The 15517-nt window shown below is 51.0% G+C and overlaps 1 pseudogene; it reads right to left on the reverse strand.

Annotated features, from left to right (window-relative positions):
• Positions 1–1809: 1809 nt before the first annotated feature.
• On the reverse strand, positions 1810–7221 carry LOC144119481 (uncharacterized; annotated as a pseudogene).
• Between the last annotated feature and the right edge of the window lie 8296 nt (positions 7222–15517).

The raw sequence follows: 15517 nt of genomic DNA on the forward strand, positions 1-15517 counted from the left end.
GAATATGTTACGGGTAGAACATCATAACATTTGAACTTTGGGACCAGTTCCGCTGATATGTAAATCCTGTCGAGGCAGGCGTGGCTAGAACGCTGAAAATGCGTGTAGTGAAGCCGCCCGTTGCTTGTAAGACATTCCACTACATCTTCCAAAGCAAACTCGTCAATCGTGCGGGACAAAATTTCTGTGCTCTTATCTGTAAATGCACGCAGGCTAGTTTTGTCAGCGGAGCTCCAAACGCAATTGAAGTCACTCATAAAGACGAGTTGCTTGTCCGTGTTTAAATACTGTGAACGAAATCAAACAGAGCTGCCCTTTCATCAACAAAAGTAGATGCACATATACAGACAACACGTCATTGAGTAGAACAAAAACAAAAGTCGAGAACCACTCCCCTACCAGACGGAAAAGAAGCATGCCCTTCAACAACAAGACCTTGCAGCTTTTAAAGCGAAAGCTTTATTGGCCACAAACTCGTGATTTCGCCGTGGCGGTACTACATCGAGTCACGTGACGTCACAACGCGCGCCTCGCCGCGGAAGGTTACTGTGCTTCGCGCGCTCGCCGCGCCATCTGGCATGACGTCACACCGCGCTGCTCGCCGCCGCCGCCGTTTGGTAGGACGTGACACCGCTTCCCTCGTCGTTGCGCTCGCCTCCGCTCGCTTGGACAGCTGCGTCGCATGCGTGATAAGATGTCACAGGATTGAAAAGGAGAGCTGGCGTGCGCCGCAACAACAGTTGAGGCTACAGTATGGACGGCGATAATTCTGATGAGCTGGAGGAGGCCTGGAATCGACAGCGGAACGAGATGAAGAGGAAACGAATCGCCCAGGAAACAGGCGAACAGCGCGCCGAACGAGTGGCTAAACGCCACCGCGAGACAGACACGTTTAACGTCCGGTGTCTCGACCGCTAGCAACAGCGACAGCAGCCGGAGCAGAGACCTGAGTCCTGCTTCACTGGAGACGGCCCGTGATGAACGATGGAATGCTACCAAGAGACTTCAGCGATGGGCTCAAGAAACCGAAGAACAACGTGCCGTTAGCCTAGAGAATAGGCGTAAGGGTGACGCGACCGCTTCGATCCTTTTATAGCCTCGGTGCTGAAATCAAACATGGACTTAGAGGGCATACTGGACGTTTATGCCTGTGCTCCATACGTTGTGGAATATGTGAACAAGGCCAACCGGGGAGTTTCCCACTTGCTTGCGCTACATATATCCTGGCAAAGCCGAGCTAAGCCACTGCCATTTTTTAACGAATAAGACGCATCCTCCCGAAGTGCCAACCGCGTGACACAAGTGAATAAAACCGGGACGTGAAACGCTGCACCATGCTCTCGGTCTCTTTTTCGCCCTTGACTTTCGTCACTTGCACGCCTAGAATATCTCTGTCACTGTAATTTAAAAGGCGCAGAACATGGTTCTGCCTCCTTTTCGCGGCTAAACCTCGCACGGTAAATAACAATTTTTAGCGACTGTGCAGTAGCCATTTTATTACAGTGAAAAGAGGCCGAGAGCATGGTACTTACCTTTCACGTCTAGCATGAAGCTAGGCGACTTCGTTGACGCCAGAGCCATGCGCTTGGACTGTCGTACTTTGCTTCGGGGCGATTTTTCGACGGCTCTCTTGTCCGGCGAGTCATTCGGTTTGGGTTTAAAATTCAGTCTCCTTCCTAATGGCGTTTTCGCTGACGGCTCCCCGATGCTAGTTGCCTCTCTCTTATCCATTCCGCCGCCGCTCTCGTCGTGGGCTGGCTTCGCCGGTCCTAGGACGCTGGTCACTCGGCCGCCACTCTTCTCGAGAGGTTACTGCTTGCTCGCTGACTCCGATAGCTCAGCATTTGGAGAGCGCTCAGCCTCGCCCTCCATGCTTTCCACGGCATCTTCGTTGCCAGGTGTTGCGGTTTCCTTGCCGGGCACACAGGGCGCCTCATTCCCGCCCCCCCGAGGTACCAGCTTGCCCGTAGTTACAGCTGGCTTTCCCGCATCATCGACGCCACTTGCTGCTTCGTCTGTCTCGGCGACATAAATTTGGGGCTCCGCCGAGTCCGCCCTCGATGGTAGCCCTGTAGCCACCACGTACGTTCGTACGCAATCAGAGTCAGCGTGGCCGAACCACATACATATCGAGCAGCGCGAAATCTTACATTCCCGGCGTACATGACCGGTTCTGTGGTAGCGCAGGCACTACATTGGCCGACCAGGCGCAACCACGAGGGCCAACTCTCCTGCTGGGGCAGGTCGCCTGTCTTCATCCCCGGCTTCATCTTTAGGAGCCCGGTCCTCGACGTTGAACCCTTTTCGTGAACGCCTTGGACGCGCCAACGCTCACGGGTTACTTCGGTCACCTGACCGAATGCCGCCAACGCAGTTCGGATCTCCTCATCGGCAACTCCATGCAACATCCAATGGAGCCGGAGCTTCACCTGTTGATCCTCAGGGTCGATGATGATGCACCGGCGCCCTTTCATTAGAAGCTCTTTGAAGGCAAGCAGCCGTTTGGTTGTTTCGACGCAGCTCAAAGTCACGGCCGAGACGGGGTTGAGTTGATGCGGCCCCAGGGCCACCACGTCTGGGAGCGTACCAGTCTTCGCCAATGCGTCCCGGAAATCATCCACTCTAAAGGGTCGCACACGCACGTCTCCGTGCGAAAAAACTGTGTTCAAAACAACACGTCCGGCGGGCAGGTTCCGCAAAATGATATGGTATTCCTTATCGTCATTTGTCAACCCTGTTACCGCGGCCGGCCCGGGCCGCTATCGCCGCTCCGCCGGAGCTCATGATCCTGCATCCGCACCGAACGGTAGCCGGAAGTAGAATCACTGAGCTATGGCGACGGCTGTCTAATCTGCTGCTTTTGTGGGTATTTATGTTTTGCGTGTAAGTGAACCTTGAGATTGTTCACCAGCGCCACCCTCACCCATAGCAGTGGATGTAGCACGTCCTGTAATACCGCGAGTGTGACTTAGAATGTCATCTAACGGCGAGGGCGGAAACTGTGCGACAACCCTCTTATGCTACCTATGGCATCAAAACTGCCAGAACCGAGACCATCGTTAGGCTATTAGCAGACAACGTAAACGAAATGAGGGGCTGGTTTGACAAACATATGAAGTGAAGAATCCGCACCATACACAGCGGTGGCTGGTCCAAGACAACGTTAATTGTTTTTAAGCGTGTCAATATAGGCGTTGTGAGAAACGGTTAGAGAAGGAGTGTGAGGAGGACAACGGCGATTACAGTTGCCATAAGTGTGAGTCACGCCGTAATCTGGCGTGATGTCATTCCGATGTAGCATCTCGTTCCCCCTGCGGTACATAGCGGTCTGGGGGTTTTCGTGTCCGGCCCGACCGGGCAGTGCTGGCGTCTGGGTGCTTGGGGCAGCCTCGCGTATTCCTGGCCCCTGTCCCGGTGTCCCAACTACTTTGGGTCTGGCGGTTCCATCCTGGCGCTCAGTGTCACCGGCTCCGTCGTCCAAATCATGCTCCACCACACATGGCTTGATCTGGTCGGTGTGTCGACGAATTTTCGCCCCCTCTGGACCATCGGCGTTCACCACGCGAGTGCCGTCCGATGACGTGATTCGGGCTGAAATCCATGGATTGCCTCGCCCGAAGTTCTTTACCCAGACAGGTTCCCCCGGCGGCAACATACCAGGAACGTGGCGGTCAACTGGAGACTGTGAAGCGGGAGGCCCCAGTGGTGCCACTGTCCAGTCTGGAACGGAGCTCATAGCCCATAAGGAATTTCGCTGGGGTACTGCCCCCGGCCTGCGGCGTCCTTCAGCACCTGTGCAGAATCCTTGCCAGGCGTGTTTTCAAATATCCGTGGATGTTCTTCTTCAAAAACTCTTTACCAGTTCGCACTGCGCGTTCCGCGAGCCCGTTGGACTGCGGATGATACGGTGCTGCCCGGAGATGTGTTATGTTATTCAGCTTCATAAACTTCCGAAATTCAGCACTTGTAAATTGCGGGCCATTATCAGAAACCAGCGTCCGGGGCAATCCGAACGCGTCGGAACAAGGTGCGCAGGGCTTCTCTGGTGGCGTGGGTTGTGGTGCTTTTCAGGGGTACGGCTTCGATCCATTTACTATGTGAATCCACAACGATCAGCAGCATGTGTCCATCAATCGGCCCCGCAAAGTCAATATGCAGCCTGGACCAACGCTCGCCCGTTTGTGGCCATGCGACCGGGGAGTTCTCGGGAGCCATAGGCGCTGCCTGTGCGCTACTGGCACACGACTTAACCATGTTTTCAATCTCGTTATCAATCCCGGGATACCAGAGCAGGGAGCCGCCTAGCCGTTTCATTGAGCAAATTCCTTGATGGGAATCTTGCAGCAGGTGTGACATTCCCGCTATTTCGCTGTTAGGCACAATTACGCGATGGCCCCAGTATAGAAGCCTATGACTCCACGTTATCTCAGCCTTCCGGATGAAGTTATGGTCGCAAATGCAGGTCCTTGGGCCCCCAGTTTCTCGGCCATCCTTCCCGTACCCATTTTTGCACCTTTCTTAAGTGGTCATCGTGCGAGGTGAGAGCGGATAGTTGCTTCGCGGACATAACACCGTCATTGAGGTTTTCCGTGAGCAACACACACTCGCCATCCCCGGTTTCTTCCAGGGTCTCTGTCTGAGAGGTTGCGGACGTCGGGAGTCGGCTGAGGGCATCTGCTGGCTCGTTGTTTTTTCCCGGCTGGTGTTTGATGACGTAGCCGTATGCACTCAGAAGCAGAGCCCATCGCTGGATTCGGGCTGCGGCCATCACTGGTACTGCCCGATCTGGATGAAAAAGTCCCACAAGCGGCTTATGGTCAGTCAATGTGTGAATGGCTTACCGTGTAGGTACTGTCGGAATTTTGAGACCCCAAAAACTAGAGCCAGAGCTTCGCGCTCGAGCTGTGAATAATTTCGCTGGGCTTCTGCCAGTACCCGAGAACGAAAGCCTACGGGCCAACGCACCCCGGCCCCGTCATCGTGAGAAAGTACTGCACCGATCCCATCCGGCGAGGCGTCGCATTCCAGGCTTGAGTGGGTCAAAATGCGCCAGGAAATCAGCGGACTTGAGGAGGTCTTTCACCTTGCTGAACGCCTGCTGTTGACTGGGACCCCACTCCCACTTAGCTTCCTTGCGGAGCAGTTGATACAGCGGGGCCATGGCTGTAGATGAATTGGGAAGAAACTTGTGGTAGAATGTTACCATGCCCAGATAAGACCTTAATTCTGCGGTGTTCCGCGGCACCTGCATAAGAAGAATGACCTCCACGTTTTCCGACTTTGGTTGCCGTCCCTGGCCAGTAATTTTATGTCCCAGGATATTCACCTCTGCTCGACGGAACTTGCACTTGTCCGCATTAAATCGCACACTTTTTTCCCGAAACCGCTGCAACACTTCGTGCAGTGTGGTGCAGTCATTGTGTTTCTCTGTGATGATGGCGTCGTCAAAGTAGACTTGAACAACAGGAAGTCCTTGAAAGATGGTCTCTATGCGGCGTTGCAACACTGCCGGCACGGAAGCCACTCCAAATGGCCGGCGAGTGAAGCTAAACAGTCCCTTTTGCCTGCTTATTGTCGTAAGTAACATGGCTTCTTCGTCTAACGGTAGCTGATTGCAAGCCTCCCGCAAATCTACCATGGTGAAAACCTGACCACCGTTCAACGTTGCCAGAATATCTTCTACACGGGGCAGCGGATATTGCTCTGTGTGACAAGCTTTGTTTACCGTGAGTTTAAAATCACCGCAGAGGCGAATGTGGCCGTTACGCTTTACTACCGGTACCACCGATGCGGCCCACATAGAATGAGGCACAGGGACAATAATGCCCGCGGACAAAATGCGCTCAAGTTCAGCGTCTACCCTTGGGCGAAAGGCGTACGGAACTTCGCGTGCTTTCCCGAATTTCGGTACCACGTTGTCCCGCATCTCAAAGTGTACCGGCGGACCCCTGATGAGACCTAGGCCTGGCTCGAACACGTCAGCAAATTCTGTTACCAACCGGTGCACGTTAACATCGTCCGTCCCGACGAAAGGCTTGCGCTCACCTGTCGTGTTCACGTTCATTACAGGCGCCTCCAGCATGTTGAACGTCTGGACCAGGTCGCGTCCGCACAGGTTGGGCCCGGAGCAACCGAGGACTGTCAGGGGTCCGTCCGTCGACCGGTTTCCGCGCGAAACCTTGAGCTTGTGCTGTCCCCGAACGGGAAGCCTTCCCAGGAAGCAAGTCAGTTTCAATGGCGAATCACGCAGCTTGGGCCACACTGCCTTGTTTTGCTCATAAGTGGGCCATGTGATGACCGACACTTGTGACCCTGTATCGACTTGCATGTCCACTGGAACGCCCCACAATTCAATGTGCGTACAATTGGTTGTGTGATGCCGACGTGGCTTACAATGCCGTCCGCTGCTTCCAAAGCCACTATACCGTCCCTGCCCACAGATGTTCTCTCTTCCCGAGACGATAGGGTATTTACCTGACGCGACAGCCCTGGTGGCCTTTCAATGAACTCTCTCTCTCGAAGGAAACAGTCCCGGGCGATAGGGCCCCGCTGTTGGCACTTGAAGCATGTTGCCGAACGGAACCGCCAATCCTCTGATTCGTGCCCTTTCTCTCCGCAGCGGTGGCACGAAATAATCCGTTGCGGGTTTCTTCGGCGATACGCCGGTCCTCCAATCGCATGTACATACATGTACGCTTCCTTCAGCGGCGTGGCTCCTTACCTGCTGCGCGCTCGCTTCTGCCGTTTCAGCTGATAGCACGATTTCTTCTGCTTTACTCCTCGTCAGCTGCGGCTTCGCCAGCACCTGTCGACGCACTCCTGCGCTTTGCAGCCCACAAACGATGCGATCTCGCAGCATTCGATCCAATGTTGCGCCAAAATTGCATGTGTCCGCTATTTGACGAATGGCAACAATGAAATCTTTGACAGGTTCGCCTGGCAGCTGGCCGCGTGTGAAGAACTTGTACGACGGTGCTATTTCATTTAGTTGCGGCGAAAAGTGCTGCTGCAACAAAGCTACCACTTGGGCGTAAGAAAGTTCATTCGCCTTGTCTGGCGCACATCGACCACTAAGTAAATCAACATGGCTGCAATCAACATGGCCCGCTTCTTGTCGTCCGTGACGCCACTGCCTTCAAAGAAAGCCTCCAGTCGATCTTGGTAAGCTGGTCACTTGTCGCTCGTCTCGTCAAACTGCGGCGGGCTGGCATACCCTACCATGGTGGCGAAGGCTGCAGCATACGAAGAGGGCTGCCCGTTGTCATCCCATCCTCGTCACCACTGAAGAATCCGCACCATACACAGTGGTGGCTGGGCCAAGACAACGTTTATTGCTTTAAAGCGTGTTAATATAGGCGTTGTTTGAAACGGTTAGAGAAGGAGTGTGAGGAGGAGAGCGGCGATAAAACTTGCCGTAAGTGTGAGTCACGCCGTAATCTGGCGTGACGTCATTCCGATGTAGCACCGAAACCAAGGTGCTTAGGAAAATGTTTCTATTTTAATTTGTAGTGTCAATCTATGGTAGAATATTGCTCCGATTAATCTGTAACTTAAAGAATCTTTCTTATAATGCAGCAGAAAAAACAACCATGCCGTCGGTGGGATCCGAACCCACGACCTCCGAGCTCTGAATAGCCATATATATGTATATCCCACGATCCGAACCCGCGACCTCCGAATTCGGAGGTCGGAGGTCGTGGGTTCGGAACTCACCGGCGGCATGGTTGTTTTTTCTGTTGCTTTGTAAGTATTATTATTTAAGCGACAGATTAATCGAAGTAATAGGCTATATACATATATATATATATATATATATATATATATATATATATATATATATATATATATATATATATATATATATATTAGTATAGAAAGATAAACGTATTTGGTTGCTAGAGGAAAAATTCAAAGTTGTGAAACGCTTTAGTAAGCCATAGATTTATTTGAGTCGACGTTTCGGACAGACCCTGTCCTTTCTCAAGACTCTTGAGAAAGGACGGGCTCTGTCCGAAACGTCGACTCAAAATAAATCTATGACTCTTGAGAAAGGACAGGGTCTGTCCGAAACGTAGACTCAAAATAAATCTATGGCTAACTGAAGCGTTTCACAACTTTGCTTTATATATATATATATAAGCGTAGGTCATTAATCTGCAGATTATTTAACTCGGCCGCCGACCGGTTCTCTCGGCGTCAATGGCTTGCAGTCTATGGGGATCAGCCACTCCAGAAGTCTTTGTGCAGTCGAGCACACTTATAATGGTCGCAGTTGCAGTTGAGCCCGCTTACAATGGCCGCAGTTAAAACGAATGCTCGCTTATAAGAAACGAGGGCGAGACTACCGTCAAAATATGCATTAGGGTAATAGCACTGCGTCTCAGATACAACGAACAAGCGTGGCCGTAGCACTGTTATAGCGAACGTGGAGGTGCGTCAAACTCCGCCTCGCAGTCGAAAACCTCGAGCTTCCTGCGGCTGTAGTGACCGAAAAGCGTGTCCCAGTCCACGTTATGCCCCCCCCCCCCCTCCCTTCCTTGGAAAGAACGCGACGAGCCAAGAAAGTACTAATAAAGGCGGGACATGAACAATACAGAAAAAACTGTTTCCCAGGTGCAGCCATCAAAATGTATATGAGCTGGAAAGCGACGCTTGTGCTGGTATTGAGCACAGCAAGCATAGCGTCCTTTTCTACTCGAGCATGGACGGCGCGGTTGCTGTTTGTCATCGGCAAGTGTCGCAGTCCGAGGTGCTTTGCGAGCCACGCTTTCGTATACACTACAGTCACAACACAAAGGCCCAACTGACAAGCAACTTTTGTTTATGCGACGGGTGTGCCACTAGAAAGGGGAGAGGGGGTAGGAATGACGCGCGACTGTTCGACGAATGGGTTGTTCATTTCAAGCCCTACATAACCAAAACAAACAAACAAACGTAGTTACTGCTCGTGCTCGACAACTGCGTGGAGCACCAGATGCTGTCCTCTCTGACTGCGGTGACCAAGCTCTTCTGCCACCGCATGCGATGCGAAAGACCAGCCACTCGACACGGGCATCATTCACGCGCTCTAGATTTCCTATCGGCAGCGCGTCACAGCTTATGCTGTGAGTAACTGAGAGATGAGATGCCCACGTCCCGGTTAGGGTCTCTTTTATCGCCGCCGTGAAAATGTTTAAAGCCACTTGGATGGTACTGACGGGGGAGTTCATCTTTGCCCGTTTACGTATTTCGTGTTCTTGCAAAAGCGAGAATTCTTAGACTTCGGTAACACACTATTAATTTCTTCAGTGGGTGCAAATTTTTGGACCCGGGAAAGACGGAGGACTCAATCGAGCACTCCCGAGTGCAGATTAACTTGCAATTGAGGCAGTGTGTCATTCATGCAAAGCTGTCAGGATATGAAGTCGTTTAGGCTGACTCGATTTGTGCGGATTGTGCCGACGTAGCAGAGTCATTACAGTACGCGAAATACAAGTACCCCTCAACTGCCTGACAAAAATTTCGTGAAGAAGATGACGAGGAGCCCGACCCACCAGCCGCTTCTGTGAGCGCTTCAACCGCGATTAGCTATATCGCTTCCTCAAAGCAGCTTGATAGGAGTAAGTGTTTTGGCGAGATGAACTTGGCCGTGCTGGCGAGTTAGGAATGCACCGTGATAAGATGTACATTGAAGAAGCAGACGCGAGTAGGGAGAAATAAACGATCATTGTCTCTGACTTTGTATTCTGGCTGTAGTATGGGAAGTACACTTACTACGAGCACCGGATACGGAGACAATCCGCGTGACCGTCAGGTTCGTTATAAGTGAGCTGTACTGTATAACGAACATTCGCTCATTACGAATGAGGACGGTGCTACCGTCAAATATGCATTAGTATCATCTGGGCTGCCGGAGCAAGAATAGTAAGTCGTATGTAGACCGAAAAAAGACTCGTAATTGTGTTCGGTATATTCGCTTTAGTTCACTCCACCGGGCGCTGGCGTCCGGAAGATTCATAAGAGAATGCTTGTTAGTATTGACCGCCCACTTGCGCACTTCTGCGTAGGTTCATGCTCTTCAAAGTTCAGACAGCAACCTGTGCCAGTAAGCCCTCCTGCAACCAGTGAGCCACGCGACAGGAGCACGCCGCAAGGACCACAAAACTTGGTGGTATAGCATCACTTGGATATTTCGTGCAGTACAGGAAGATATTGAATAAAAAGAAATGATGGTCGATTTGCGTAGGTAGGCCAAATGAGAAAGAGGTGCGCTAGCAGTCCGGTTTTCACTTTGGTTCCCGTATTCAGGTCTAGTGTTCCCGGATAGCAGTTGTTCGGATAACGATAATGGGTTAATGCCCATATATTCGGAATTAGTCATTCTCTCCTTTGCATTCATAGATACCTGGGAGTGCTCATAGCGCTCCTGGCGCAGTGGTGCAGCGGTCAAGCATGCGCCACTGGCCTTCTATGGCAGGGGCTGCCATCTGGGACTTGGGTTTCTTGGGTTGGAATGCTATCCAGGCTGCTCTTCCCGAGCAGCAGCTTCTCGCGTTTTAACTGCGCTGCCACTTGACCTTGACGGGGTTGGCAGGTTGGTAAGTACGAGCCCCTCATTTCCCTTGCCTTGTTTATATATATATATATATATATATATATATATATATATATATATATATATATATATATATATATATATATATATATATATATATATATGCAAACAAGGGAAGGGAAATGAGGGGCTCGTCAAACTTATGAAGGAAGCCTACAGTCCCCGAACACCGAAACCAAGGTGCACAGGGGAATTTTTATTTTTTTTAATTTGTGGTGCTGAATGATGCGAGAATACTTCAATTTTTCTGTAGCCAAAGGAAATTCATTATAAAGCAGCAGAAGGAACAACCATGCCGCCGGTGGGATCCGGACCCACGGCCTCCGAAATACGCGTCCGGTGCTCTACCGGTGCTATATGGTGCAGCCACTACCCCCACACTTCATATCGATGGCAGAGGACTCTTCTTCTGGCCGCGTTGCCGCGAACGGAGCCACCCCGCTGGGTTCTGTTTGAACGGGCCTAGCGTCTACGTCTACGAATAGGGCTCCAGCGTCGTGCAGCGAATTCCAAGTGTATTTGCCGGATCTCTTGACATGTTGTGCTGCTCTCAGCGACGCGTTTTATGAGTGACTTTCTTGATACAAAACACCGTTGCCTTCGGCGTCGGCGTCGTACTCTGTTGTAACCGAAAACTCGCGTTCACGTACAGGCAATCACAGGAGGACATGCTCATGTGATCCATTTCACCATTTCAGTACGCCGCTGCCGCTCTGCGTTGCTTGCTATTGCACGCTCATTAATCTGTATTTACGGATGGTCCTTGACCGAAGCCGCGGCAGTCAGCAACATATCGTGTTTGCCGACAGAGCTGTGTTTTCTGAAGCGCGAATGACGGGAGACACCTGTGCGTGCACGGAGGCTCTTTTCGGAGCTTGCGTTCTTTCCCTCGAAATGCCATTTTGGTCCGTTCCTTTAAGGCAGGAATACTAGAAGAAAAAAGTTTATTTGCGTGCGCCCTCGACTGGGGAGCATCGTCTTCGCAATGCGGGCGTTCTGGGGGCCTCAGTTTACTTCGTCTATTTTCGAGTGCTGTCTGAGAGAGAAGCTGGGGGAGGAACCGGCCAGTCCGAAGAGGTTTCTTGCTGTTCTTTGCAATAAGCGCCCGCTCTGTTTGTAATACCGGCCGTTCCTTTCAACTAGGGTCTCGTTATCTTTGAATGAAGGAAAAGGAGCCAGTTCGGGGTATCTTTAGGAGTCAGGACACACTTCGCTTTGGTGCCGTGTGCCGTGTCCTCGTACTCGTTGACCGCGGGGTTGTGCATTTTCGCTGGAGAGCGGAAGTCCACGAAGTAGATTCCAAGCCTTGGCGATTTTATGTTTACGGGGGTGAGATGAGAAAATTTTCTCTTTTCATTTTTGTGGAAAGTAAAAGTCGGCGGCAGCCAGCGATCCGCATCTGTAAAGTGTATACTGGGGCATAAAATGATGTCCTGAATGGAATGAAGTGAGTCTCATTCATCCGGGAATGAGTAGCTGCTGCACAAGCGTGGTCAGAATTCTAGTTTTAGTGGACTGCTAAAGACTAACGTTAAGGCCAGTATGCCAGGTTTAGCATGTTGGACCTGCTATACTATAAAGGCTTCTGTTGTTAAAGGTGTTTGTACGAAGAGTTCAGTACACATAAAAGAATTTGTAGGATTCTAAAGCGTTTCACAACAATGTACAGTCTTTGTAAAAAATATACAACCTAAGAAATTTCCTTCTGCCCCGTCGCGGTGGCTCAGTGGTTAGGCGCTCGACTACTGATCCGGAGTTGCCGGGTTCGAACCCGACCGCGGCGGCTGCGTTTTCATGGAGGAAAAACGCTAAGGCGCCCGTGTGCTGTGCGATGTCAGTGCACGTTAAAGATCCGCAGGTGGTCGAAATTATTCCGGAGCCCTCCACTACGGCACCTATTCTTCCTTTCTTCTTTCACTCCCTCCTTTATACCTTCCCTTACGGCGCGGTTCAGGTGTCCAAAGATATATGAGACAGATACTGCGCCATTTCCTTTCCCCAAAAAACCAATTATTATTATTATTTCCTCCTGAGTCTAGCAGTGGAGGTTTTGTAGCATAAAAATCAAAACTGTCGCCGTGGTGAGAACGGGGGTCCCTTTCAGCTTTGAGAAATTTTGTGCACTTGTGATGCACAACTAGCCATAGAACAGGAGCCAGAAGTAAACCCAATGGGCTGCATATTTTTTACTAAGTCGCCTCGTAGCCCAAGTGTGCATGCCTAGCTTCCGAAAACATTCCACACCTCTAGCGCCAACTGTCGGCAGCCAGGAGCGAAAATGACGAACTCGATGGGGATGTTTTCATTTGACGTTGAGAGAAAACCGGAGTGGGGTGACAAAATGGGCGAAGCGGACAATACTGATGCCCTACTCTTGCTATACGCTGCAGTATCTGGCCCACAACGTGCTTCCTGCGCTAGCTCTGACCGGTACTCACGGTCATAGGAGATAAACGGAGTGTAAAATTATTCATAAATCACGCGGTAATCTTTTATGGTCAGCGTCACGCAGCACGTGGTAGCCGCCGCGCAAACTAGAAGCGTTCGTCGAGCTTTTATGAGCTTGAGCTTTGGCGCGTAAAAATACGCTCTTTCTTTGAAGTCATCATACCTTCCATCCCAACTGCATATCGCTAAGGCCGCATCAAGACACCCAGCTATATCCCAGCCGCCAACCACGGTTGCGCTGGAGAACTGCTTTTCGGCTTCTTGCATTAATACAATCGGTCGAAATTATTGCTTCGAGGCTCAGATTAGCTATCACTCGCCCGTTTCACCGAAAGTATAGTTTTCATTTGAAATCACTGTGCACAGGACGTTCTCTAATACTCCTAAAATGGTTTTATTAATTTTCTAATGACGTATGCTTATCGGTCCAGTTGGACATGTTATTTTTCGGAAGTGCCCAATAACGGAGGGCGCCGGCAATGCTGGATTTTGTGATGTTGCTAACGGCTTCCCAAGTACTAGGGCCCAGATTCCCAAAGTTGCTTACATTCAAAAATAATCCGTTGCAGACCTGATCCCCTGAGGGCACCAATCATGTCAAGCTATGGGGGGACAGGCAAGGTGCCAGAACAATGGCAGGCCATAGTTTTTCCGCTTATTTTAGTTACCGGTCTCGCTCCTGCCCAAATGCCGCGCCCACAAAGCTGCCGGAATGTAGCGCGCATCAGTGATGTGTGAAAGAAATGGACGCATTTCTGACCCCTTCCGGACTAACACAGTCGCGCTTATGTTTAAAAGGCTACGGCAATGCAGGAAGGAAGAGGATGCAAATACTTCGTTGCTGATTCGCTGATGCTTTTTTATTGATCTGTATCCATCCGGTGGTAACAGAACTTCTTTCTGCACGAAGAGCGAACGGTTAGCTCTACATAAATCTGGCATCAGGGACGGAATCTCTTCACTCCTATACGTGCGCAGAAATGGCGCAAGCAAATAACTACATAGGGACGAAAGAACTACTTCAAGCATCAGTGCGAATTCGCTTTTCCAGTTGGCGTGCTTCTTCGGCGCCTGTGGCGAACGGCGCAACGGCATCAATGTTGACCAGAGGTGTTTTGCAGGAACTGTGTTTGGTAAGCACTGCGTAATTGTTTCCTGGTGATGATATGACCGTCATAGTTCCCAGGTGCTCGTCGAAACGGGAAGAGGAAATAAGAGAGGAAGGTAAACAGAAATGTAATACAGCAACAAATGATAACGAAGGAAGCGGGGTTTTTATCAGAGTTCCATTTTACTAAGCTGGTATTGCAAGGCAACTCGAGCATTCCTACAGGTCGCAATGGAATCGCGCTAGAATTGTCCGAGCCATCGACAGGATCGCCCTTAGTGGCTCGACGCGGGTTTCTGGTTTCGTTTTCCACTTGGCATCCGTAGTGGCCAGAAAAACCCATTTCACCGGGACGGCTTTCAGTCGCATCCGAGACGCAGTACGTCCACAAGATTGGGCGGAAAAACACCCATAATTGCTCCACCTGCAATTCATCAGGGCCAATTTTACAGGGAAAGCTGTAATAGCTTAGTCAAAGAGCGAAACATGGGGGGGGGGGGGGGGGGTTACAATGGCGGAGTCAATGTCATACCACGCAGCATCACGCGTTACACTGTGGAAAAGAGGAAAGCCTGGCGCGGCGACAGCGAGAAGTTAGGAGAGAGTAAAAGCCGACTGAAAGCGCGCACCAATCAGCAAGAGGCGCTCGCGCCGGATGCTATGGCAACGGATGCGGCCAATCACTTGGCACGGTAGCCATCACGTAGAATTTTCTCACTGCGGGTTTCAAGCGTCCATCTACAGAGAGAACCAGTCATGCACCGCTCCTTTCCTCAAAACGAAGGGTGTGTTTGGACTTCGAATAAGATTACAGAGCACTAGTTCCCAGTCTAGACTTATTCGCCGTCAAAGCCCTCCGCTGAATTTTAGGAAAGAAAAGGCCCAGCGGAGGGTCCAGACCGCTTCTAGCACCGCGGTTTAAACTGCGAATAAGGCTAGACTGGGAATTATACTGCCTAATTTGTTTCGTGCAATCAGGGCCTGGTCTGTGCCGGGAAGGAGATTGAAAGGGGCAGTCCATGACGCAGAACAACGCTTTGAATCAGGCATGCGTCTGTCGTCTTTCAAAGCGTTTTCTAGTCGCCTCCTGCACTCCACTCGCTGTAGGTTAGGCGTCCTTTAAACTTCCCTTCTTTTTTCGCATCTTTTGCACGTTCCCTGCACCCGTCGCGGTGGCTCAGGGATTAAGACGCTCGTCTACAGAGCCGGAGTACCCGAATTAGAACCCGACCGCCTTTCGATGGATGCGAACCGCAAAAGGCGCCCGTGTGCTGTGCGATGTCAGTGCACGTTAAAGATCCCCAGGTGGTCGAAATTACTCCGGAGCCCTCTACTACGGCACCTCTTTCTCTCTTTCACTTCCACCT

This window comes from Amblyomma americanum, chromosome 1 (genome assembly GCF_052857255.1).
Source record: "Amblyomma americanum isolate KBUSLIRL-KWMA chromosome 1, ASM5285725v1, whole genome shotgun sequence".
Classification (NCBI taxonomy): Eukaryota; Metazoa; Arthropoda; class Arachnida; order Ixodida; family Ixodidae; genus Amblyomma; species Amblyomma americanum.